Source organism: Chamaea fasciata, unplaced genomic scaffold, assembly GCF_029207755.1.
Source record: "Chamaea fasciata isolate MVZ Bird 193981 ecotype frontalis unplaced genomic scaffold, bChaFas1.0.hap1 SCAF_123, whole genome shotgun sequence".
NCBI classification, from domain to species: Eukaryota; Metazoa; Chordata; class Aves; order Passeriformes; family Sylviidae; genus Chamaea; species Chamaea fasciata.
Genome location: NW_027094208.1, coordinates 29,133 through 54,411, shown reverse-complemented (window position 1 = coordinate 54,411; position 25,279 = coordinate 29,133). Strand labels below are relative to the sequence as shown.

At 52.2% G+C, this 25,279-nt stretch overlaps 1 long non-coding RNA gene across 1 annotated transcript; it reads left to right on the top strand.

Moving 5' to 3' along the window:
- Positions 1–12,296: 12,296 nt before the first annotated feature.
- LOC136304569 (uncharacterized) lies at positions 12,297–14,075 on the top strand. Its single transcript, XR_010724664.1, has 2 exons — positions 12,297–12,374; positions 13,760–14,075. It is a non-coding gene; the product is annotated as an uncharacterized lncRNA (long non-coding RNA).
- The last annotated feature ends 11,204 nt before the right edge of the window (positions 14,076–25,279 follow it).

The following is a 25,279-nucleotide window of genomic DNA, read 5'->3' as shown; positions in this document are numbered from 1 at the left end:
CATGACTCTGATGATCCTAGGTGTCCCTTTCAACTCATAATGTTCTGTGGTTCTGTGATTACAATTCCTGTTCTGCTTCACTCATCCTCTTTTGCCTATAATCAGAAGAGAAAAAAACCTCTTGCAACAGCGTTACAACAGTAAAGTAAAAACCAGACCTTTCTTGGAAACTTCCAGGTGTCTCAGTGGGAATGAGGAACACCCAGCCCCTGATTTCAACAATTTATTAGAGGTTGATTAATTAGGATATTTAACAGAAACATCGAATAGGAAATTCAGTATCCACAGCTACAAACCCCTGGGTCAACCCATTGGAGTAGGTCCAAGGGCTTCTTTGTGCCACTTTTTTTTCTGACTGCTCACACTCTGGTTTAAAAACAAAATGTTCGTCTTGTAGGTCCACTTCCTGACAATAAGACTGGGCAGTATTTCAGGAATATATTTTGAAGCTTATTGTTCTAAAATCTAAGATAAAGGGTAGGAAATGTTGTAGAGTTAATTAAAGATTATAGTAATACAAGTATATAAAAGTAGTTGAATAGAGTCATAGTAGTTGAATAGAGTTGATTAAAGATAATAGTTTTATAACTACATAATAGTAGTTAACAGTAGTTAACAGAGCTACGAATAAATGAAAAATGCATCAAAAGCAAAAATGTTTTTGTCATCACCCCAACTTTCCCATCCTTCTCCAAGCAGGAAATTGAAAACACTCTCAGGAAAGCTCCTGGTCTTTGCAGCAATACCAGGCTTAGCTTCCTTTGGCAAGTGTCCTCCGGAGCTGTGCCCAGGCTGGTCTGGAGCTGGGAGCAGCCCTGCCCCACACAGCCCCTCTCAGCAGCAGCACCTGCCCTGCTCAGGGTGGCTCCTTCCCCCCACAGCTTCTCCCCAGCGCTGGCAGCAGCTCCCCGGGCCAGCTGAGAGCTGTCCCTGGCAGGCAGCAGGGTCCCTGGCCCAGCGCAGCGCCCTGGGCTGCAGGACCCTGCTCTGCACGACAGCCCTGGGCACCCCTGGCTGCAGCCCCGGCTGCTCAGCCCTGCAGCAGAGCCCGGCAACAGGGAGCTGCCCTGTGCTGTGCCTCGGGTGCTGCAGCAGGGACACCCAGCCCTGCCCTGGGGCCACATGCCTGCTCTGCAGCCACGCTGAGAGTCCTCCTGGAAGGGCCTTAAAGCTGTGGGATGTGCCAGCTTCAGGAGATCCCTGCAGGAGCTGCAGCTTCTCTTCCCCCAGCCTGGGAGTGACTCTTCCTAACGCTGCGAGGATTTGTCCCCCAGTGAGCCCTCAGTGAGCTCTGCTCTGTGCTGCCAGCCCAGGCTGAGTTGAAGCCCTCTGTGCCTGTGTGCTGTGCCCGGGGTGGCTGCAGGCAGTGCCCCAGCCCTGCTGGGCTGGGCACAGGAGCTGCTCCTGGGCAGAGCTGTCTCTCTGCAGCGCTGCCCTTGCCAGGAGCTGCCTCTGTGCCAGGAGCCCGGCCCAGCTCAGCAGCACAGACACGGCACAAGGACTTGAGTGACCCTCTCCAGGCTTGTGCTGAGGCCCTGAACATCAGTCCCTGAGAGGGAGCTGGAGAAACCTCTCAAGAATTCAAAGTCAGAATCCAGCTCCAAAGTTTCTTGAAGTTTTACTGGGTCCCGCTGAGGGACACGACAGAGAAAGTGCAGGCAGTGATGACACGTGGGGACAAAGAGAAGCCAAGTCTTGGTGCCCTGGGCCACAGCAGCCTCTGTGCCACCAAGGGCCGTGAGGAGTCACCTTGTCCTGAGGCCCTGGGGCCTCCTGGCACAGCCCCGGCAAGCCTGGGCACTGTCAGCCCCTTGTCCTGCCCTCGGCATCCCCCTCCCATCCCAGTGGCCTCAAGGATGTGCTGGAAGGAGTCCCTGGGGAGCCTTGGTCAGGAATGGCCCTGGGGGCTCCTTAATGCTCCCAGGGACCGCAGGCTTTTCAAAGGACTTAGGGCTTTGCTTGTGCCTTGGAGTCTCAGAGAGGTTTGTGCAATCACGGCCTCCAGTTATCTGCTTTAATTAGTCCCTTGAGAGGCTTTGTCAGTAATGACACTCAGTGCACTCATTAATGCTTCAAAGCACTTCAGGTTTTTAAAGGTACTTGATGCTTCCCTTTTAAAACTGACTTTGTGAAAGGTTTGTGCCATTGTTGCCCAAATTATCTACTGTAACAAGTCCTTTGAGATTCTCAATCAGTAAAAGCACTCAGTGGGGCTCATCAGTAATTCCGGCTACTCAAGGTTTATTCAAGGACTTTTTTTTGACACTGAGTCTGAGAGGTTTGTGCACTCGTGGCCTCCAATTATTTGCTCTAATCAGTCCCTTGAGATTTTTACTCAGTAACAACACTTGGTGGAGCTCATTCATGCTTCAAGGTAATCGGGGTCATTTAAGCACTTCTTTTTGCCACTGAGTCTCTGAGAGGTTTGTGCAATCATGGCCCCAATTATCTGCTTTAAGGAGTCCCTTGAGAGCTGTGCATTGACACTCAGTGGGGCTCATTCATGCTTTGAGATACTCAGGGTGTTTAAGGTACTTTGGGTTTTTCCTTCCCACACTGAGTCTCTGAGAGGTTTTGGTGCAATCCTGGCCTCCAATTCTCTCCTCCAAGGACTCCATGAGGAACCTGTGTTGGGGATGGACCTCAGGGTGACCCTTTAATGCTTCCAGACACTTTGGGTTTTTCCTCTGACTCTGACTCCTGGAAAGGTTTGTGCAATCTCTTCTCAGGCCCTGAGGTTCCAGGGCTCAGCACCAAATGCATCACTGGGCTCATTAGGAGAAAGCAAGTCCTGACAAACCACGGCTGTGCCTTGATTTCCTTCTGGCCTGGTGCAGTTCCTTAGGAAGTCTTTTCTCCTAGAGTTATGGAGAAATAGTTCAAAGAGCGTCGAAGGAATCAACGCTCTTCTTTTCAAAGGGGGTATTTTTCTCTTGAGAGCAGAGGTCATTGCAGCATTCAAGTGACTGATACTGATCCAGGGTCTCTCCTAAGGAAGTCTGGCCTGGTCAGAGGAGCTGTGCCTTGAGGTCTGATCCACTTTGGACAACCATGCTCCACATTCCCTAACCCCATCCTGCCTCTCCTCACTCACCTGGGACCTGCTTTGCTCAGAGAACTGGGTTCACTCAGACAAAGAGAGGTTTTCTTCCTTTCTTAGCAATCAAAAACTCCTAAGTTCCAAACAATCTCCTCAATTTGTGGCAAGCCCAAGGTGTCACCAAGGAGGTTCCCCTTCCCCAAGGCAGAACCATGCAAGGAATGTTTTAGACACCAACGAAGATGTACGATAAACAAAAATTTAGAGTCGGCTGGAGGCAGAATTAGAGCAACTCCTCAAGGACAGACAAGCTTTGAACTCCTTGCAAGTCAAAGCTCCAGGTGGGTTGTTGGGAGGTGTGTGAGTGAGGCAAGAGTGAGGGCAAGGGAAATGCAGAGAGCCCTGGAAGTGCTTCTGTGCACACAGGCTGTGGGGAAGGGCGCTGCAGCCCAGGCCTGGGCCAGGAGGGAGGCTGGATCATCATCCCAAGCTGCCCGGGGCCATGGCAAGGGGCTGTGGCCACGGACACTGGCCTGAGCCCAGTGCCTGGGCCCCTTGCCCAGGGCTGGTGTCAGTGGCCAGAGCCAGAGGGGATCCCTTGCTGGGGGCTGTGCCATGGCCACCTGCCCTGTGCCGCGCTGGCTGCTCAGGCGCCGCGGAACCAGCAGCAAACGCCGCTGCCAGGGCCAAAGGCAGCTCAGCCAGGCAGAAAGGGGCAGTGCTGGGCACTGGTTCCATGGCAGCCCTCACTGGGACAGCACACCTGGGTCACCTGTCCCGGCAACTGCCACGGAAACCTGGCTCATTGGGAATGCAATGGTGGACAAAGGTTTTAGGAGGGCCTGTCCCAATAGGACAAAGGGTGCTGGTTTTAAACTGAAGGAAGGGAGGTTCAGATGCGGAGAGATAAGGAAGAAATTTCTGAGGATGAGGCTGGTGATCCACCAGGACAGGCTTTCCCAGAGAGCTGGTCAATGCCCCCTCCCTGGAAACATTCAGGTCCAGCTGGGACAGGGCTCTGAAAAACCTGATCCGGTGAAAGATGTCCCTGCTCATCGCAGGCGTTTGGATGAGATGAGCACTGCAGAGCTCTTCCCATCCCAACCATTCCAGGATTGCATGGGGAGAAGGGGCTGCTGGCTGGACTCCATCCACTCCCTTGACTCCTCCTTGTCTCTGCTGGAGCCCACATCCAGCAGCCAAAGCCAGCCCCTTCTCTGGCCTTTCCCCCCCTGCCCCAGGGGCTGCCAGAGCCAGGGAGGCACAGGTGACCTTGAGGCTTTGCAGGGCTCAGGCACAGCGGCTGTGCCAGAGTCAGGGCTGAGGTGTCACTCTGCGGGCTGGGGCAGAGCCCAGGCAGAAATGAGCCCTGAAGCAGCAGCTGTGCAGTGGGGGCCAGCAGGCCGGGCTGCCAAGGGAGGCTTCTGGCCATGGCCTGGAAGCAGCTGCTGCTGCCAAGGTGCCTTTGGTGCCTCAGGCTCTCCCTGGCACAGCTCCCAGCACGGCACTCTGCACTTGTGCCCGAGCCCTTCGTTGTGTTGGCTTGGCCTGGGGCTTTTCCTGCAGCGGGACCTGCCCTGGTCATGGCACAGGAAAGGCAGTTCCTCATGGAGCAGGAGGCTCTGCCTGGAATGGGCTCAAACAAGTCCAACAAGGCCCTGTTTACTTCAAAATTGCTTCCTAGAGCACTATATTCTATATAATTGTTACAGCTCCTATACTGTGGAGTAAATAACTCTCTTTTTTCTATTTGCTCTGTTGTGTAAATAAATCTTTCTGTCTAATCCTGATCAGAATCAATCATAGCTGCATTTATGGAAATATATCTGGTATTGAATCGGTAATCCTGGGGGACAAATTGCATTGCAGTTCAATTCCACCTGTCCAGTCTTTTATACGTAAACCTTTGACAAAGTCTGGGACTAGGATTGGATCCAGCCACTCCCAGTCTCCTCACTTAGATGGAATTTGAAAAGTCAGGCATCCTGGAGGGGTTTGAGGATCCATGGTGTCTGTTGGGTGTCATTTCTCCACCTCATGACTCAGCAGGAGTTTCTCCAGTGAAGAAATGAAGCTTTTGCCTGGAGCTCCCACTCTGCCCATGACAGGAAGCTGTCAGAGTCTGTCCAAGGATGTGATATGCCTCACGACTGTCTCCAATGATTGAGGACTGAGACCCCAGGCTCTGAAAGGAGCCCCTGGCCTGGCTGAGGTGGAACGCTTGCCAAGTCTCGGAGGACTGGTATGCATCTCCATGAGAGTGGAGTGCAAGAACAATGGAACTGGTCACAGTGGACTGAGCCAAGGCTGCCTGTCCAAACTGGTCTGTCCGTACTGGAGGTACGGTTTGCAGCTTGTTCCTGAGCACTCAGCCTTTACACAGCTGGTTCCCAGTTTGGCTCTGTGCCCCTTGCTTTGCTTCCCGCTTTGACCAACCTATAAAACCTCCGGAGACCCCCGCTCACTTTTGTGATCACCCCACTGGAGAAGATCGCGTCTATAGGCATCGTTAGGCATCGAAGACTCGACCCTCCACGTTCATAGCTATAATCCCCTTCCCCTCTTTCTCTCTCTTTCCTACTATTTTTTATTTCTCTCCCCACTATGGCATTTGTTGGCACTAAATAAAGGTGCATTTTTGATGGAGTAAACTGAGTTGTTCCCTGCTGTGTCTTTTGCGCTCTGAGATCCCTAAAACAAACCATCAGGTTCCCTGCATATATTTGTGGACCCTGACATGAAATGGGCGTCACGGTCAGGATCTTGATGGACAGAGGGGTTGCGGGTTTTGTATAGCTTGTAACAGGGGAAGGACCCTCGTCTCAGCCGCACCTAGCACGCCACTTGGGTGAGCGCTGTTAGAAAGCAAGGGGGGCCAGGGAAAATTCCCGCACACTGTACACACCCAGGCATATAGCACTCCCTGTCATCAGGATTTCACAAAAGGATCTCATTGTGCAAAAGATGGGACTGTAGTTAGTTTTTGTGTGTTTTGGGCTGCTTGGTGTAGTTGAGGAGACAACTCTTTGGAACTAAGGTGAACCTCCCAGGCAGTTTTGGTCTCCTCGCCCATTCCAGGGAAGCAAAGGGAAACACAGTTTTAGCTGTGCCTTTGGTGTAACTTGAAGCGTACCTCCCTGAGAGTGGTTTTGGTCCCTGCACAAAATGAGTGAAAAAGATAAGAATGCATTTTATGCTTTGCTAGCCAAACATGGTGCTAGACCTTCTCCAGACGGAGAAAGGTGGGCACAGAATAATTGGTTCAACTTTGAAAAGATTGTAGATAGAATATATTCTTTGCAACATGATGCTAGATACAAACTGGGCAGAAATAAAACCATTCTTTGCTCAGTTTTGGGGGCCTGTCTTTCGGCAGCCATAGAAACCCGTTTTGAACGGGTAAGTGAAGAAAAAGCAGTCATAGAATCCCTGCAGAATTTGGTAGAAGCTTTGCAAAAACAATTAGAACAGGAAAGAAATCAGAATTATTTGCTGCAGATTTCTCTTGCAGAAGAGCGAAGCAAAAATTTAAAATCTGCAGATTTACCCACAGAAATAGAAGGAAAGGAGACATACAAAATGAAACAAATATACCCTCAGAAAGAATTAGTACACATGCAAAATTGTGGGGAGCACTGTTATTCCAACTTGAGACCTCTCATTAAAACCGAATATAATTATATAAATGAAGAGGATCATGATCCCCACATAACCACCAAAGAAATACCATACACAGCCACTGAATTAGCTAAATTAAAGAAAGAATACTCCCGCCTCTCTAGTGAATCGGAGATGGAGTATGTTTTCAGAGTTTCCCTCACAGGGGGCGACCAAATTAAATTAAGTGAACAGGAAGCAAGTGGCTACTGGGGACATGGAGTTTTCTTAACAACAGGAAACACACATGCTCCATGCTCCCTGACACAGTGTGCAGCTCACTGGGCAGGGGGGTTAAACCCCCTAGAGACGGGCGACCCTCTGGCAAGAGTCGGCACCTCAGACCAACTCCTAGAAAACATACACAAAGCTGCATGCTTGCAAATGATACAGGAAAGAAAATTAATCTCTGGCTATGAGTCGCCAATGCAACAGCCTGTCAAACCTGAGATTATGACCCCCTTCATTCGAGGTTTGCCAGAGTCTCTTAAACCAACAGCAATTTTTCTTCAAAAAACAATAGCATCTATCTCCTCGGTAGATAGACTTGAAAGATTTCTCGGACACACAAGAGATCAAACTGGTTCCACTGACTCCACTGACTCCTCACCTTTTACAACTCCTAGCACACAATCTAACAGCAGTTATAAACTTTGGACATGGAGTGAGGTAGCAGAGGAGTTAGTAAATTACAGTAGAAAATATGGACCAGTGAAGTACTCAGAGGACAAACCAGAAAACCCAGAGGAGTCAGGCACATTGCTTCTCCTAATGAAAAACCAGAAAAGGGAAAACAAATTTCCAGACGGCAGCAGCTGTGGTTGCTAGGGCTGAAAAGGGGAGTTCCACGAGAAGTAATGGATAAATTGCCGTATGATAAATTGGCTAAAATAATTTCCAATTGGCCCTGTCCCAAACCTATTGTGTGGGAATCATCCAACCAACAACCCAGTGCACCTCCTCTTCCACAAGCCTTGGGCAACCAGCCACAACATTCCCCAACACAGGTTTTAAGCAATGAGACACAGCATGCTCTCTCCCCGCTTCAGGGAAGTGAAACACACCAACCTCCTTTAAACTAGAAACTCCGTTTCTCGATAGTGAGCGAAGAAACGGAGACTGGATGTTTTTGAGGAAGCTCACAAAGGACCCGAGAACAGGGGACATATTGATTACAGCAATAGTTGGCCCCAAACAAATATTAATAACTTTTGTTGTGGACACAGGGGCCCAAATCAGTGCATTGAAAATCACACACGCCCAAAAGTGTGGGCTTGTTCCCAGCAAAAAACCATGTTGTGTTTTAAATGCCCTAGGAACTACAGAGTCTATGAGTATCGCTCTAGTAAAACTCACACTGCCTGGAGAAGACAACCCAATAGCTGTCCAAATGGTCATCGGAAACATTCCTGACAGTTTGTTAGGGATGGATATACTTGCTGGGAGACAATGGGAAGACTCAGAAGGCTTTCTCTGGTCTTTCGGAGCTCCCAGCCTTAACATCAGGCTGCTACAAACAGCTCCTTCCCTACCGTTCAGCAAAATCCCTTCTGTGAAACAATATCCTTTACCCTCTGGTGCTAAAGATGGCATCAAGCCAGTCATTCAGGAATTGAAAGATCAAGGAGTAATTGTTAACACTCACAGCCCTTTTAACTCACCAATCTGGCCAGTTAAAAAACCCAATGGAAAGTGGAGACTGACAGTTGATTACAGACGGCTTAATGCCAACACAGACCCTCTTACAGCAGCGGTCCCAAATACAGCTGAATTAATAATATCAATTCAGGAGAAAGCTCACTCTATTACGGCAACAATAGATGTTAAAGACATGTTTTTCATGATACCCATACAACAAGAAGATATGGACCGTTTTGCCTTTACATGGGAGGGACAGCAATATACCTTCACACGTCTACCCCAAGGGTACCGACACTCGCCCACTTTAGCCCACCATGCTTTAGCCCAAGAATTAGAAGAACTATCTAAACCTGACACTGTAGCTGTTTACCAATCCATAGATGATATTTTAGTGGGAGGGGAAGAAAGAGAAGTAGTGGAGGATGTTCAACAGAAAATAATTTCCCACTTAGAAAGCCTTGGTTTGCAGATCCCCTCAGAAAAATACAAAAACCTTCTCAAGAAGTGAAATTTTGAGGCATCTGGTGGAAAGGAGGTATGACATGCATCCCACCAGACACCCTAACTTCTTTAGATCAAATCAAGATGCCTGAATCTAGAAAAGAACTCCAACAAGCTCTAGGACTATTGGTATTTTGGAGAAAACACATTCCAGATTTTTCAATTATTGCCAGACCTCTTGATGATTTGTTGAGAAAGGGAGTAAAATGGGACTGGAGCCCTTCTCAGGAAGAAGCATTACAATTGTTGATTTTTGAAGCCACAGCTCATCAGGCCCTAGGCCCTATCCACCCAGCAGATCCTTTTCAGGTAGAATGGGGATTTGCTACCTCAGGATTGTCAGTACATATATGGCAAAGGGGTCCTGAAGGCCCAATCAGACCTGTTAGCTTCTACTCCCGTGGCTTGAAAGATGCTGAAAAAAGATTTACAACTTGGGAGAAAGGCTTATTTGTTGTTACCCAAGCTCTCATAGAAGTAGAAAAGATCACAAGAAAACAACCAATTGTGTTGAGAGGTCCCTTTAGAGTCATTAAAATAGTGATCACAGGGACTCCACCTCCTGAAGGGGTAGCACAACGAGCCTCAGTAAGGAAATGGTATGCACAAATAGAGCATTCTAATAACATCTTTTCAATTACTGAAGGCGCTGTGAAAAATTTACCAATACAAGACACAGAGAATCTGAACAGCAGCCAAGACAAACCTGCCTCAGTTCTTAAAATAGCCCCTCCCTTCTCCCCTGAGCAAACAGCACATTCATGGTTTACTGAGGCCTCAGCTAAGCGTGAAGGAAAAGTGTGGAAATACAGAGCTGTAGCTTTGCACACTTCTTCTGCAGAGCGGATCATTACAGAAGGGGAAGGCAGTGCCCAAATTGGGGAACTTAGAGCTGTTTGGAGTGTTTTCCAGAGGGAGGCACAAAACACCTCTCTTGTCTGTATTTACACTGACTCCTATGCTGTATATAAGGGCTGCACTGAATGGCTGTCTTTCTGGCAACAGAATGATTGGGATGTTAACAGAATTCCAGTGTGGCAGAAAGAAAAGTGGCAAGAAATTTTACAAATTGCAAGTCAAGGGAATTTTGCTGTAGGGTGGGTAGCCTCTCACCAGACAGATGATAATCCAGCAGGAGAATGGAATAACAGAGCTGATGAATTAGCAAAATTAAGTCCTCTGAAAAAGGATGAAATCACTGAAGATTGGGAGCACTTATTAGAATGGCTGCATGTAAAACGACAACACACAGGTACAAAAGATTTATACAAGGAAGCTCATGCCCGGGCTTGGCCCGTTACCAGAGAAATGTGTAACACCTGCATTTCAGCCCGTGAGCAGCGTCGCAAACGGCTAGAAAGACATCCTTTGGAGGATGACCCACTACACTTGAGGACAGGTAAAGGCTTATGGGATGCATGGCAGGTAGATTACATGGGTCCCTTTAAGCAATCAGGAGGTAAACATTTTGTGTTAGTGGGGGTTGAGATTACATCTGGATTAGTTCAGGCCGAGGCATTTAAAAGGGCTACAGGGGAAAACACTGTTAAAGCATTGCAGATATGGTTCGGGACTTTCCCAAAACCACAGGAAATTCAATCTGATAATGGGTCACACTTTACTGCTAAAGTAGTACAGGAATGGGCAAAAGGTGAAGGGATAAAATGGACTTTTCACACTCCCTATTACCCTCAAGCTAACGGAATTGTAGAAAGGACTAATGGTCTTTTAAGACGACTTCTGAAACCACAAGAGGGAGGCTGGGATGGCCGGTTGCATAAAGCTGTGCAAAGTGAAAATGAAAGATGGGGGGTAAATGGGTGCGCCAAAATTACTGCTTTTTGCCCAAATCCTCTGAGCTTAATCTCCTCACAAAGAGGACCAAATGATCCCGAAAATCCAGTTCATGACCCGGGACACCCTGTTTTGGTAGACCTCCCTACGGTGGGAGAAGTACCACTTGTGTTGAAAACTTCTCTGAATAAAGTTGCGTGGATAGCATCTGATGCCTTAGGAAAAGAACATCGGATAAATACCCGCTGGATAATTCCATCATTTTAATGTTCTGCCCTTAGGTGGCAGATTTTTCTGTGTTTTGCTATTGCAGGAGAACTCCGAGGGGACACTTCAAGTGACATGAAAACAAAATAACCATGTTAACATTATTAATACTTCTCTGTATCCTGCCACACTCCCATGGCCAGGAGCCAGCTGAGTGGCCGTGGTCTGAAGACACTGTTAGATATCCCAGTACTCAAGAATCACATCCCAGAAGTCGTCACCTGAACCTGGCAACCTCAGGGTATCATGGTGGTCCACGTGAGTGGGGATGGGATAAGAATGAACGGGTTACAACTCTAAATGGTACAGTTGGTTTGGGGATATTTTTGTGGGCGGATGTTGGGATCGGGATTGTGTGGGGCTGGGTGGGTGGGATGTGGTTTGATAGTAAATCAAACTTGGAGAGTTCTTGATCACATGGACTGGGATCACATGGACTGGGATTTCACAGGCTGGACCATCTGGATCAGAACCATAGAAACTGGGATCATCTGGACCGGGGTGGCGGCCTCGGAACGATGCGAACCGAGGCGGTCCCGCCCGGCCCAGGGCAACCTCCCCGTCCCTCCCAGTCCCGCCCGGCGGCGCGGCCAAAACTCCCCGCAGCGAACGCGGCGGTCCCGGAGCGATCCTGGAGCCGATCCCGGAGCGATTCCGGGTCCGATCCCGGTCCCTGTTTCGGCCTCGGTCTCAGTCTCGGTCCCGGAGCGCTCCCGGTGCTGATTCCGGTCGCGGTGCCGATCTCGATCCCGGAGCGGTGCCAGTCTCGGTGCCAGTGCCGGTTCCAGTTTCAGTCCTGGTCTCAGTCTCGGTGTCGGAGCAGTGCAGGTGCCGTTTTTGGTCCCGGAGTGCTCCCAGTGCCAATCGCAGTCCTGGTCCCGGAGCGGTGCCAGTCTCGGTGCTGGTTCCGGTGCCGGTCTCGGTCTCCATCCCGGAGCGCTCCCGGTCTGGGTTCTGGCCGCAGTCCTGGAGCAGTCCTGGTGCCGGTGCTGGTTCCGAAGCGCTCCCGGCGCCGGTCCCAGTGTCGGTGTCAGTCTTGGTTCCGGTACCAGTTCTGGTGCCGGTTTCGGTGTCGGTCCCACAGTGCGGGTCCCGGAGCGGTGCCGGTCTCGGTTCCGGTGTCGGTCTCGGTCTCGGTGCCGGAGATTTTAGGGTCTTTTGGGTGATTTTAAGCCAAACCGGGCCCTTTTAGGACCGCGCGTTCCCTTGACCCCGCCCATTCCCCCTCAAAATTCCCGCCGTTTCCTGGACCCCGCCCCTTTCCCCTCCCAGTTCCCGCCCTTTCTCTGACCCCGCCTCGTTCCATTCGTTCCCCGCCCTTTCATTGGCCACGCCTCTTTTTCCCGTGGGCCCCGCCCATCTGCTGGCGCGTTCCGTCCGGCGCATGCGCAGACGACCCAGAGGTGGCTCTCCCGGGCGCCGCCATCGTTGTTCCCGGTCCCCCGAGCCGGCTCCGGCGTGTCCGAGACCTGCGGTGGGGGCATGGGGGATCTATAGGGGATCTATAGGGGATCCATAGGGGATCTATAGGGGTCTGAGAGGACCTGGAAGTCTCCTTAGAGGATTTGGTGGGGGATCTGCAGGTGATTTGGGGCGGTCTGTAGGGGCTTTAGGGCGGTCTGGGGATCCCTAAAGGGGGCTGGGCGGGTCTCGGGGCTCTGTCGGGGTCTGGGGGCTCTGTAGAGGGTCCAGCGGGGTCCGTAAAGGGGGTCGGGGCGTCCCTAAATGGGGTCTGGGTGTCTGTGGGGGATTTGGGGGGTTTCTGTGGCGTTTTGGTGGGTTGGGGGGTCTGTAGGGGATCTCTAGGGGTCAGCGGGAGCCTGTAGCGGGTCCGGAGAGGTCTGGGGGTGTCTGTGGGTCCCTGTGGGGGATTTGGGGGGTCTGGGGGGGTCTGGAGGTCCCCAGGGGGGTCTGAGGGGATATGTAGGGGCTCGATAGAGGGTCCTTGGGTGCCTGGGGGACCCTATAGGGGATCTAGGGTTCTCTACTTGGGATGTAAGGGGGTCTGGGGGAGTCTTGGCATCTCTATAGTGGAGTTTTGGGGCCCATAAAGGAAATTTTTGTGAATTTTTGGCTCTATACAGCTAATTCTTGGAAATTTGGGGTCCAAATTGGGCAATTTGGGGTGTTCTATTGAATTATTAAAAAAATAGGAATAGCGCCCTAATGCCGATATCCAACAATGACGGACAAAAGACTCTCCAGCAGTTTAGAGTTAGAAAGTGTATGTTTAATTACGACGCCGGGCAGCGTGCGGGATAGCTCCCGAACACACGCGCGCTCACAGAAGATCACAGGGTCTTTTTATGTACAGAAGGATTGAATACCCAAAACACAAATGTATATTCATGACTTTAGTACCTCCCATTCCCCGCTCCCTATGGTAATTAGCCAAAAGCTATTAAGCATGCGTGGTTTGTTCTTTGAAATGGGTCGGTGGTCTTTTTTATGGGGCGGGGTCTCAAAATGATGAAGTAAGTGAGTCTTCTTCGCTTTGACTTTTTAACCTTTTAGTGTTGCGTGACGACTGAATCCCGTTTTCCCAGGAGTATTTCATTTATGAATTTACTGTGCTTCTTGAAGCCTATTGATTAGTCAGAATACACAAACATAAGTTGACAGGCCCCATGATTTATCAGTTCCTTGAATCCGGCTTCTGCTTATCAAAAGGGAAGTCTATCTGTCTTACTTCAGCAATATCCAGTTAAAGTCTGTAATTCTTCAAAATTAATGTTTCAATCCCCTTGGTCCCTGCTCCCTCGTGGCCATGGCAAGAGCGGGCTGGGCTGGCCCTGGCAGGGGGCTCTCCTCGGGTCCCTGCTGATCAGGGCTATGGCCCCGTGTTCCTCTGTCTTGCAGCCCTTGAAGACACGGCAGATGACAGCAGCCCTGCCATCAGAAACCTGGCCATTGAAACAGCCTTGGTCCTCCGGGCAGTCCAGAGAGCTCCGTACTCCATCCCGCGGAAGCTGCGAGATCAGCTGCGCAGGGCACGGAAGACACGGCCTCGACTGTCGGGCCTGGGCTGGCTGCGCTGCTGGAGCTCTACGGAGAGCTGATCTGGGACACTCTGCCTGCTGGGGCCAACTGAGCCAGCGGGGATTTTCTTCTTCTACAGGATTCTTCTTTTCTTCTTTTTTTTCTTCAGTATATAAATATAGGATATGTGTTACAATACACGGACTCCCAGGATTTTTCTTTTGCTGCCCTGGGTGCACAGGGGAAGAGGGGGAAAAGGGTGCTTTGTGCTCAGCAAGCTGCCCAGGCGTGCAGCCTTGCAGGGAAAATGGCCAGAAGCCCCTCAGCCCTCGGTGGTCCTGCGGAAGCCTTTGCACTGCCGAGAGAGCGCGTGGGCGGGGGCCGGAGCTGTGGGCATCCCTGCGAGGCCGGAGCCTGGAGATGGCCACAAGCCCTGTGCCAGCCAGGAACCGCCGTCTGTGTCCTCCTGCCCGTGTGCTGCTGGCCGGATTGCTGAGGGCTCCGCGGTGCCTCTTGGTCGGGCTCCTCTGGAGCTGCTGTGGGGCTGCGCCTCTGCTGCCGGGCAGGCTGGCCGGGCTGGGGGAGACTCTGAGGGGCTGGGCTGGTGGGAAGCCCTGAGGAATTGGGTGTCAGAGGCCACAAGCAGCCCCTGGGGAGCTGCCATGTTCCTGCCAGCCGGCTGCTCTGGCGCTCCCCCAAAGCACCTGCGGAGTGAGTGCAGGGAAAGGTGGAACCTTGCGCTCAGGGCCCTTCTCGAGCTCACTGAGGATCCCTCCCTCAATGGTGACAAAGGGGCAGTGGCTGGAGCTGAGCTGGGGAATGCAGTCGCTTGGGCTTGGCTGGGCTTCGAGAGCTCAGGCAGCTGCTCCCAGCTCTCCTGCCTCCTGGTTCGGCTGCCCGAGTACCTCGGGACAGGCCTTTGGCCTCTGGGCCCTGTTGGCACCAGGGCGGCGTTTCACGACTTGTGTTCCTCACAGGCCAAAAAAGTGTGGCCCCTGACTGAACATTTTGTGGAGCTCCTGCGGGACACAGATGAACAGTCAGTCAGGATGACGGCCGTGATGCTCAGCTTTGCCGTTTTGGACAAGGACATGCTGAGACCCAGCCCTGTCGCCCTGCTGCTGGTTGCGGTGCTCCTGCCACTCTCTGACCATGCAAGGCTCTGTGCCCCCAGCCACGGCCACTGTGTGCCCACCAAACACTTGGTGCCCTGTGGGTTTGCAGGCTCACGCCCAGCTGAGCCCCGAGCAGCCGATGCTGAGGTCTTTTTTTCTTCCTTTCATAGAGGATAACGGCCAGGTGCAGCTGCTGTCCACACTGCTCTTCTGAAAATTGGTGACTGTTTGCAGGGCCCCTGGGAGGGAATATTGGGGGTTCCTGGCAGCAGGATCCTTGTGCAGCTTCAGGCTGGGGTGGGCAGCACTTCCATCTGCAGCTTCCATGTGCTGCTCCGGCAGCTGCTGCTGCTGGGGATCCTGAGGGAAGAGGCCACGGGAGGGATGGAAATGCTGCATGGACAGCAGCAGCCAGGGCCAGGAATGAGCTTTGCCTTCCTGGCTGCTGAAATGAGGCTCCTTTAGTGCAAGAGGAGGCAAAGGCAAAATCAATTTCAACAGTTCAAGGAAAACTGTGGAAAATTGGAAGCCTCTCAAAATGTCACACATTCATCTGGGAGCTCTTCAGCGTTGGTTCTTGTAAAAAGCCTTTCCCGTTTTCCCTTGGCTCTGAGATTCTGGGAGCCACCACTGGGCTTCAGAGTTCAACTAATTTTTATTTTCCAGGTTTTTAAACAGAGCTCTGAATTGGGCATCTCTTGCCACTTTTTCTGCTCAGAACCTTGAGAAAGGTTCTCTGCTCCTGTGAGCCACATCTTGAAGGGTGGTTGGCAACCATGGAATGCTCTGGGAAAGCACTTGATTGACTTCAGGGCCAGGCTGGAGAGCTCAGCCTGAGGAAAGAACTGTTCCAGATGCCTCTGTCCATGTCCAGCTCCTCACAGCTGAGTCCCTGAACACCCTGGGTGGTTTATAGGGATTGATTTTCCCCTCCTGTTCACTTGGAGGTGATTTTGCCATCCTTTAGAGGAACATCTGAACAGCCCCTGCCCCCATTCCATTTTATTCTCTCCACTTTGAAGCTGGACCGCTGGGTTTGACATGTAAATTGGTAGTGTCTCGTCGTTCTTTCCTCCAGCCCTCAATTGTGACTTGTATTAAACGCTGCAAATGGCCTCCTTTGTCTGGTGGGGAAGATGTGAGGTGGAGAAAGTTATCAGGATTTGTTTTCATGAACCTTGTGCTAGTAAAGAAAAATGAGGTTTGTCATTTTGGTGTGGTGCTGAGTGTTGGGATTTGGGAGTTTATTTCTTGCTATTGTTCTTATTATTTATTAGTATTACTTTTCACTGGTCAGATTTTTAAATCTTAGACATGATTAACCAAGGCTGGATGTAACTCATTAGGAAAATTCCCTTGCATTTTCCACTGGGATTAAACTGTTCAGTCGACTCCAAGTTGCCAGTGGATTCTAAAGATGGGAAATCCTGTTAGTGGTGGGTTTGGTGTGGTTTGGAGCTGGGGAAGGCTCTCATCCCCTTCCGGAGGTGCCCCAAGCCCGCTCTGCTGCCACGTCTGCACTCGCGGCCCCTCACGGCTGCCCTGCCCTGGGGACACGGTGGGACCCCGCTGTGCCGGGGCTGAGGCTCCTCACGGCCCCTCAAAACCCCTCCTGGCTACACAGAACCTCTCCTGGCCCCTGACAGCCCTTCATGGCCCTTCATTGCCCCTCCCGGCCCCTCAGGGCCCCTCCTGGCCCCAGGCGTGGAGCTCCTCCCGAAGGAGAAGGGGCCGGGCCCTGCTGGTTCTCCTTTTATTTCGGTCGTTTCGCAGCCATGAGGAAAGAAAGGCTGAAATGGAGCCTTTGCCCAGCGGTTCCCTCTGGGTTAATTGCAGCCAAAGCTCCGTGCTGGCGCTGGCCCGAGCACCAGCATCCCTGCAGCCCCGCCGGCCTTTGCTGTCCCCCCGTGTCCATTCCCTGTCCCCGAGGCCTGCCCGGCTCTGGCAGCAGCAGGAGCCGCAGCGCAGCGGGCGCCGGCCCGGCCCCGCCGGGGCTCCCGGGCAGGAGCAGCAGCAGCGCCAGCCCCTTCCCACCTGCTCCTGCCTCGCCTTCCAAGGCCTTTGTCCGGCTCAATTGCGGACTGGAGCAACGCTCACCCGCTGTAGTAGTTTGAAGGCAAAACAAATGAGAGGCTCCAAGTCAGAGATACAATTTAATAGGAAAAAAAGAAAGAAAGTAAAATGAAATAGATGCAATAATAGAAAAGAACACTGACAGAGTCAGAATACAACCTGAGCGGAGTGATGAAAGCAGTCCAGATGAGGTGGTCTTCCTGAAGCAGTGATCCTGTAGAAAGGTCTGGTAGCTCGGGTCCTCTGGGAATCCAGTGGGTAAGCGTCCCTCTGGTGTTCAGAGTCTCAGCTTATATCCAGGCTGGAATGCTTGGTTTCTCCCTCTGGGCGGAGCATCTCACAATGGGATGGTGAGTCGTGTTTTAAGGCCTGATGGGCCCATTAACAGGAGGTAGTCCAGGAGGGGGTTATCTGTGAGCTGTGTAGCAAAGGTGTTGATGGGCCCATTAACAGAAGATAAGCCAGAGTGGAGGAGGCAGGGAGCACTGCCTCACCTGGTTTCAACAGTTCATGAAGATGGTGATAGAATATACTTCAACCGAGGACACCCGCCAACAGCCCAGACTGCTCAGGGCCCGCCTGTGCTGCCCCGACCCAGCCTCCAGAGAAAGGAAGGGTCGGCTTCCAGCGCTGTTTTCAGCACTGTTTCACTCAGCCTGAGGTGACGGCAGGAGGCTGCTGCTGCCTTTGCCTTGGTAATTGGAGATCGCGGCTGCTGCTGCACCCCTCTGGCTGCCGACTGGATTTTATCAGGACAACTGCAATTGCCTTTTTCCATCCTTGCTACCCGCTGTGCTTTTGTGACAGTGAACTCAGTCTTTCTGTTGCAGGCACCGTGCAAATAAGAGATTGAAATGCTCCCAAGTCCCCGGGCACTAAGTCGAGGGGAATTAAAGCCACACAGGCCACATTTGCAGCGCTCCAACACAGCCCTGCTGCTGGTGCTGCTGAAATAGAATCAACTTAGAGAGGCCATCACAAAAATTGCCGCTGGGGTGTCAAACACAATGAAAAAATGCACCCGGAGAAAGAAAAACCAGAACTTCTTGACTCACTTCACTGCTTCCTCCGAGCAGCAGAAAAGGGAGATGCCCAGAGGTATTTCCAGCTGCTGCTGATCCCAGCTGGAGCTCTCTGCAGAGTCCCAGCAGGAACCTGAGCCCAGCCCGGGGAGCTCACACAGTGTCAGGGAGATTCTGTCTCTGGATTCAGTCAGGGTTGCATTCCCCAACAAGTGCTGGTGCCACCTCCTGTTTTCTTGGATTAAAACAGTAACACGGAAAACCTTACCAATGGCACAACTCCCCAGCCCACAAGGAAAAAAGAAAGGAGAAATTGTAAAGTTTTCCAAACATTTGTCCTGCTTTGCTGCAAAAGTCGTGCTGCACTCAGTATGGAAATCCAGGAGAAGCTGCAGTTGGTGGCACATCTTGTGCCAGAAGCTCGACCTCGTTCTCCACCAAAGGTTCTTGAAAAGAGCAGCTGGGACTGTGATGAAGGCTGCTGGGAAACTGCAACAGCTTTCCATAAGTGAAATGAAAACGCAAGAAATAAACCAAGAGGTTTTCCTCTATTTATTTCTATGCTTCCCTTTTCCGTGTTGCACTACTTCTCCGTGCCATTAATCCCAAATGGATCTCACCTCTCAGATCAATGACTTAGTGAGTTTTAGACCCTCGAAAATACCATGGGCCGTACACAGAGTTTGCCTTCCCCTGTTTTTGTTGCAAAGTAACGCTGGAGACATAAGCATAGTGCTTGGTCGGGCACGAATCCTACAACCAGGGAATGTGTCCTGACAGTGTCTGAGCCTCAGAAGGGACAATGTACAGCAGCGACCGAGGGAATTCCTCTGCCACGGCACCCCTATAGACCCCCCAGACCCCCCCTAAATCCCCTATAGAGACCCCCAGCCCCCTTCCAAATCCCCTATAGGACCCTCCCCCCCCCAGCCCCTTTTAGGAAGCCCCAAGCCCTCCCCAAATCCCCTGCAGAGACCCTGAGATCCCCTAAATGTACCCTCACACCCCTTCTAGGGACCCCCAGGCCCTCCCAAAATCCCCTAGGGAGACCCCCAGATCCCCTAGAGAGACCCCCAGGCCACCCTGAACCCTCTCGAGATCCCCTATATATCCACTAGAGCCCCCTCAGACCCCTTTTGGGGACCCTCAGACCGCCCCAAAACCCCACACAGGGACCCACGGACACCCCCACACCTCCCCGGAGCCACTACAGGCTCCCCCAGATCCCCTATAGACCCCCCCAAACCCCAGAAAGGCCACCCAGACCCCCAATAATCCCCAAAAGAGACCCCCAGACCCCCGGACTTAGGGACGCCCCGAGCCCCTTTACGGACCTCTACGGACCCTCTGTAGATCCCTCAGACCCCTATGGAGCCCCATAGCCTGCCCAAACTCCCTTTAGGGACGCCCAGACCGCCCTAAATCCCCTATGGACCCCCTTAAACCCCTTACAGACCACCCACTAAAACCCCTAAAGACACCCCCAGGTCCCCCCAGACCTCTAGAGATCCCCTAGAGATCCCCTAGAGATCCCCCATTGCCCCACCGTAGGTCTCGGACACGCCAGAGCCGGCGCGGGGGACAGGGAACAAAGATGGCAGCGACCGGGGGAACCACTTCCGGGTCATCTGCGCATGCGCGGGACGGAACGCGCCAGCAGATGGGCGGGGCCCAAGGGAAAAGAGGCGTGGCCAATGAAAGGGCGGAGAACGAACGGAATGAGGCGGGGTCAGAGAAAGGGCGGGAACTGGGAGGGGAAAGGGGCACGGCCAAGGGGACGCGCGGTCCTAAAAGGGTCCTGAAATCACCCAAAATGCGCCTAAAACTCTCCAAAGGGGTCTGAAATCCACCCTAAACCCGATCAGGTTTGGCCTCAAATTATCCAAATGGGATTAAAATCCCCACAAAGTGGCCTAAAATTACTCAAAGGGCACTAAAATACACCCTAAATCTCCATGGTTTGGCCTCAAATCAGCCAAATGGGGTTAAAAGAATCCAAAGCGCTCTAAAATCCAACCAAGAGGCATAAAATTGAAAAAATTGGTTTAAAAAAACCCCACAAAAATAGCCTAAAATCACTATTAAATCTCCCTAATGGGTGTAAAGCATCCTGCTTCTGCCACCTACAATGCCGACCAAATCAGGAATTCTTCCAGATGCCAGCGGCCACAAGCTCTAAGCCTGGCGTCCCTTGGAGGGCCAAAGGCCTCCTACAAACTAACATCAGGCACCTGGGCAGGTGAGTTCAGTTTCCATTTTAAAAGACCATAATTCGTGCCCAAGACCCTTTGCCTGGCATCGTGCTTCTGCCCCCTACTATCCGGAACGAATCAGGATTTCTTCCAGATGCCAGCTGCCACAAGCTTGTAGCCTGGCTTCCCATGGAGGGCCAAAGGCCTCCTACAAACTGACATCAGGCACCTGGGCAGCTGACTTTACTTACCTGGGAAACAGGCCATCATTGCTGCCAAACTCCTTGTGCCGGCACCTGTCCTCTTCCACCTACAATCCCGAAGAGAACAGGATTTTTCCAGGTGCAAGACGCCACAAGCTGAAAGCCTGGCTTCCCTTTGAGGGCCAAAGGCATGCTACAAACTGACATCAGGCACCAGGGCAGGTGACTTTACTTACCTCTGGAAACAGGCCGTCCGTTGTGCCCGACTCCCATTGCCGAGGACCTGGCCTCTGCCATCTACAATCCTGCACAGAACAGGATTTTATCCGGATGCAAGCTGGCACAAGCTGGAAGGCTGGATTCCCTTGGAGGGCCAAAGGCCTCCTACAAACTGACATCAGGCACCTGGGCAGGTGACTCTACTTACCCCTGGAAACAGGCCATCATTTGTGCCCAACTCCCCGTGCCTGGCACCTGGCCTCTCCCACCTACAATCCCGAACGGAACAGGATTTCTTCCAGATGCAAGCTGCCAGAAGCTGGAAACCTAACTCTGCTCTTAGGGTCAAAGGCCTCCTACAAACTGACATCAGGCACCTGGGCAGGTGCGTTCAGTTTCCCTTTGAAAACCACCGTCATTCGTGCTTAAATCCCTATGCCTGGCATCGTGCTTCTGCAGTCTACTATCCGGAACGAATCAGGATTTCTTCCAGATGCCACCTGCCAGAAGCTGGAAGGCTGGCTTCCCTTTGAGAGCTAAAGGCCTCCTACATACTGACCTCTGGTACCAGGGCAAGTGACTGTACTTACCCCTGGAAACAGGCCATCCTTTGTGCCAAACTCCCTGTGTCTGGCAGCAGGCCTCTCTCATATCCAATCCCGAGCGGAAGAGGATTTTTCCGGATGCAAGCCGCTACAAGCTGGAAGGTTGGCTTCCCTTGGAGGGTCAAAGGCCTCCTATAAAATGACATCAGGCACCTAGGCAGGTGACTTTACTTACGCCTGGAAACAGGCCATCCTTTGTGCCCAACTCCCATTGCCGAGGACCTGGCCTCTGCCATCTACAATCCTGAACGGAACAGGATTTCTTCCAGATGTCAGCTGCCACAAGCTGGAAAGCTAGCTCCACTCTTAGGGCCAAAGGCCTCCTACAAACTGACATCAGGCACCTGGGCAGGCGAATTTACTTGCCCTTGAAACAGGCCATCCTTTGTGCCCAACTCCCTGTGCATGGCACCTGGCCTCTCCTACCTACAATCCTGAAAGGAACAGGATTTCTTCCAGATGCAAGCCGCCACAAGCTGGAATTCTGCCTTCCCTTGGAGGGCCAAAGGCCTCCTACAAACTGACATCAGGCACCTGGGCAGGTGACTTTACTTACCCAGGGAAACAGGCCATCCTTTGTGCCACACTCCCATTGCCGACGACCTCGCCTCTGCCATCTACAATGCTGAACAGAACAGGATTTCTTGCAGATGCAAGCTGCCAGAAGCTGGAAAGCTGGCTCCACTTTTAGGGCCAAAGGCCTCCTTCTGACTGACATCAGGCACCAGGGCAGGTGAGTTCAGTTTCCCTTTTAAAATTATCGTCATTCGTTCCGAAATCCCTCTGCCTGGCATCGTGGTTCTGCACTCTACTATGCGGAACGAATCAGGATTTCTTCCAGATGCAAGCTGCCACAAGCTGGAAGCCTGCCTTCCCTTTGATGGTCAAAGGCCTCCTACAAACTGACATCAGGCACCTGAGCAGGTGACTTTACTTACACCTGCTAACAGGCTATCCTTTGTGCTGAACTCCCTGTGCATGGCACCTGGCCTCTCCCACCTAAAATCCCGAACGAATCAGGATTTCATTCAGATGTAAGCAGTTACAAGCTGGAAGGATGGCTTCCCTTTGAGGGCCAAAGGCCTCCTACAAACTGACATCAGGCACCTGGGCACGTGAGTTCAGCTTCCCTTTGAGAACGACCATCATTCGTGCCCAAGTTTCTCTGCCTGGCATAGTGCTTCTGCCACCAACTACCCCGAACGAATCAGGATTTCTTCCAGATATCAGCTGCCACAAGCTGGAAGCCTGGCTTCCATTTGAGGGCCACAGGCCTCCTACATACTGACTCCTGGTAACAGGGCAAGTGACTGTACTTACCCCTGGAAACAGGCCATCCTTTGTGCCCAACTCCCTGTGCATGGCACGTGGCCTCTCCTACCTATAATCCCGAATGGAACAGGATTTCTTCCAGATGGAAGCCGCCACAAGCTGGAATTCTGGCGTCCCTTCGAGGGCCAAACGCCTCCTACAAACTGACATCAGGCACCTGGGCAGGTGACTTTACTTACCCACGGAAACAGGCCAACCTTGTACTACACTCCCATTGCCGACGACCTGGCCTCTGCCATCTACAGTGCTGAATGGAACAGGATTTCTTCCAGATGCAAGCTGCCACAAGCTGGAAAGCTAGCTCCTCTTTGAGGGCCAAAGGCCTCCTTCAGACTGACATGAGGCACCAGGGCAGGTGAGTTCAGTTTCCCTTTTAAAACGACCATCATTCATGCCCAAAACCCTCTGCCTGGCATCGTGCTTCTGCCACCTAAAATTCCTGCTCGAATCTGGATTTTTTCTGGATGCAAGCTGCCACCAGCTGGATGTCTGACTTCCTTTTGAGGGCCAAAGCTCTCCTACAAACTGACATTAGGCACCTGGGCAGGTGAATTTACTTGTCCCAGGAAACAGGCCATCCTTTGTGCCCAACTCCCTGTGCCTGGCACCTGGACTCTCCCACCTACAATCCCGAACGGAACAGCATTTCTTCCAGATGCAAGCTGCCACAAACTGGAAAACTAACTTCCCTTGGAGGTGCAAAGGCCTCCTACAAACTGACATCAGGCACCTGGGCAGCTGACTTTACTTACCCCTGGAAACAGGCCATCCTTTCCCCCCAACTCCCTCTGCCGGGCACCCGGCCTCGGCCACCTACAATCCCGAACGGAACAGGATTTCTTCCAGATGCAAACTGCCACGAGCTGGAGGTTTGGCTTCTCTTGGATGGCCAAAGGCCTCCTACAAACTGACATCAGGCACCTGGGCAGCTGACTTTACTTACCCCTGGAAGCAGGCCATCCTTTGTTCCCAACTCCCTCTGCCGGGCACCCGGTTTCGGCCACCTACAATCCCGAACGGAACAGGATTTCTTCCAGATGCAAGCTGCCACAAGCTGGAAGTTTGGCTTCCCTTGGAGGGCCAAAGGCCTCCTACAAACTGACATCAGGCACCTGGGCAGCTGACTTTACTTACCCCTGGAAACAGGCCATCCTTTGATCCTAACTCCCTCTGCCGGGCACCTGGCCTCGGCCACCTACAATCCCGAACAGAACAGGATTTCTTCCAGATGCAAGCTGCCAGAAACTGGAAGACTAGCTTTCCTTGGAGGGCCAAAGGCCTCCTACAAACTGACATCAGGCACCTGGGCAGCTGACTTTACTTACCCCTGGAAACAGGCCATCCTTTGTGCCCAACTCCCTTTGCCGGGCACCAGGCCTCGGCCACCTACAATCCCAAACGGAACAGGATTTCTTCCAGATGCAAGCTGCCACAAGCAGGAAGCCTGACTTCCCATGGTGGGGCAAAGGCCTCCTACAAACTGACATCAGGCACCTGGGCAGCTGACTTTACTTACCCCTGGAAACAGGCCATCCTTTGTGCCCAACTCCCTCTGCCGGGCACCTGTCCTCAACCACCTACAATCCCGAACGGAACAGGATTTCTTCCAGATGCAAGCTTCCACAAACTGGAAGACTAGGTTCCCTTGGAGGGTCAAAGGTCTCCTAAAAACTGACACCAAACACCTGGGCAGCTGAGTTTACTTACCCCTGGAAACAGGCCATCGTTTGTGCCCAACTCCCTCTGCCGGGAACCGGGTTCAGCCACCTACAATACCGAAAGAATCAGGATTTCTTCCAGATGCAAGCTGCCACAAACTGGAAGACATGCTTCCCTTGGAGGGCCAAAGGCCTCCTACAAACTTACATCAGGCACCTGGGTAGCTGACTTTACTTACCCCTGGAAGCAGGCCATCCTTTGTGCCCAACTCCTTCTGCCGGGCGCCCGGCCTTGGACACCTACAATCCCGAACGGAACAGGATTTCTTCCAGATGCAAGCTGCCACAAGCTGGAAGCCTGGCTTCCCTTGGAGGGCCAAAGGCCTCCTACAAACTGACATCAGGCACCTGGGTAGCTGACTTTATTTACCCCTGGAAACAGGCCATCATTTGGCCCAACTCCCTCTGCCGGACACACGGTTTCGGCCGCCTACAATATCGAACGCATCAGGATTTCTTCCAGATGCAAGCTGCCACAAGCTGGAAACCTGGCTTCCCTTGGAGGGCCAAAGGCCTCCTACAAACTGACATCAGGCACCTGGGCAGCTCACTTTACTTACCGCTGGAAACAGGCCATCATTGTGCCCCACTCACTCTGCCGGGTACCCCGCCTCGGCCACCTACAACCTCGAACGGAACAGGATTTCTTCCAGATGCAAGCTGCCACAAGCAGAAAGCCTGGCTTCCCTTAGAGGGGCAAAGGCCTCCTACAAACTGACATCAGGCACCTGGGCAGCTGACTTTACTGACCCCTGGAAACAGGCCATCCTTTGTGCCCAACTCCCTCTGCCGGGCACCTGGCCTCGGCCACCTACAATCCCGAACGGAACAGGATTTCTTCCAGATGCAAGCTGCCACAAACTGGAAGACTAGCTTCCCTTGGAGGGCCAAAGGCCTCCTACAAACTGACATCAGGCACCT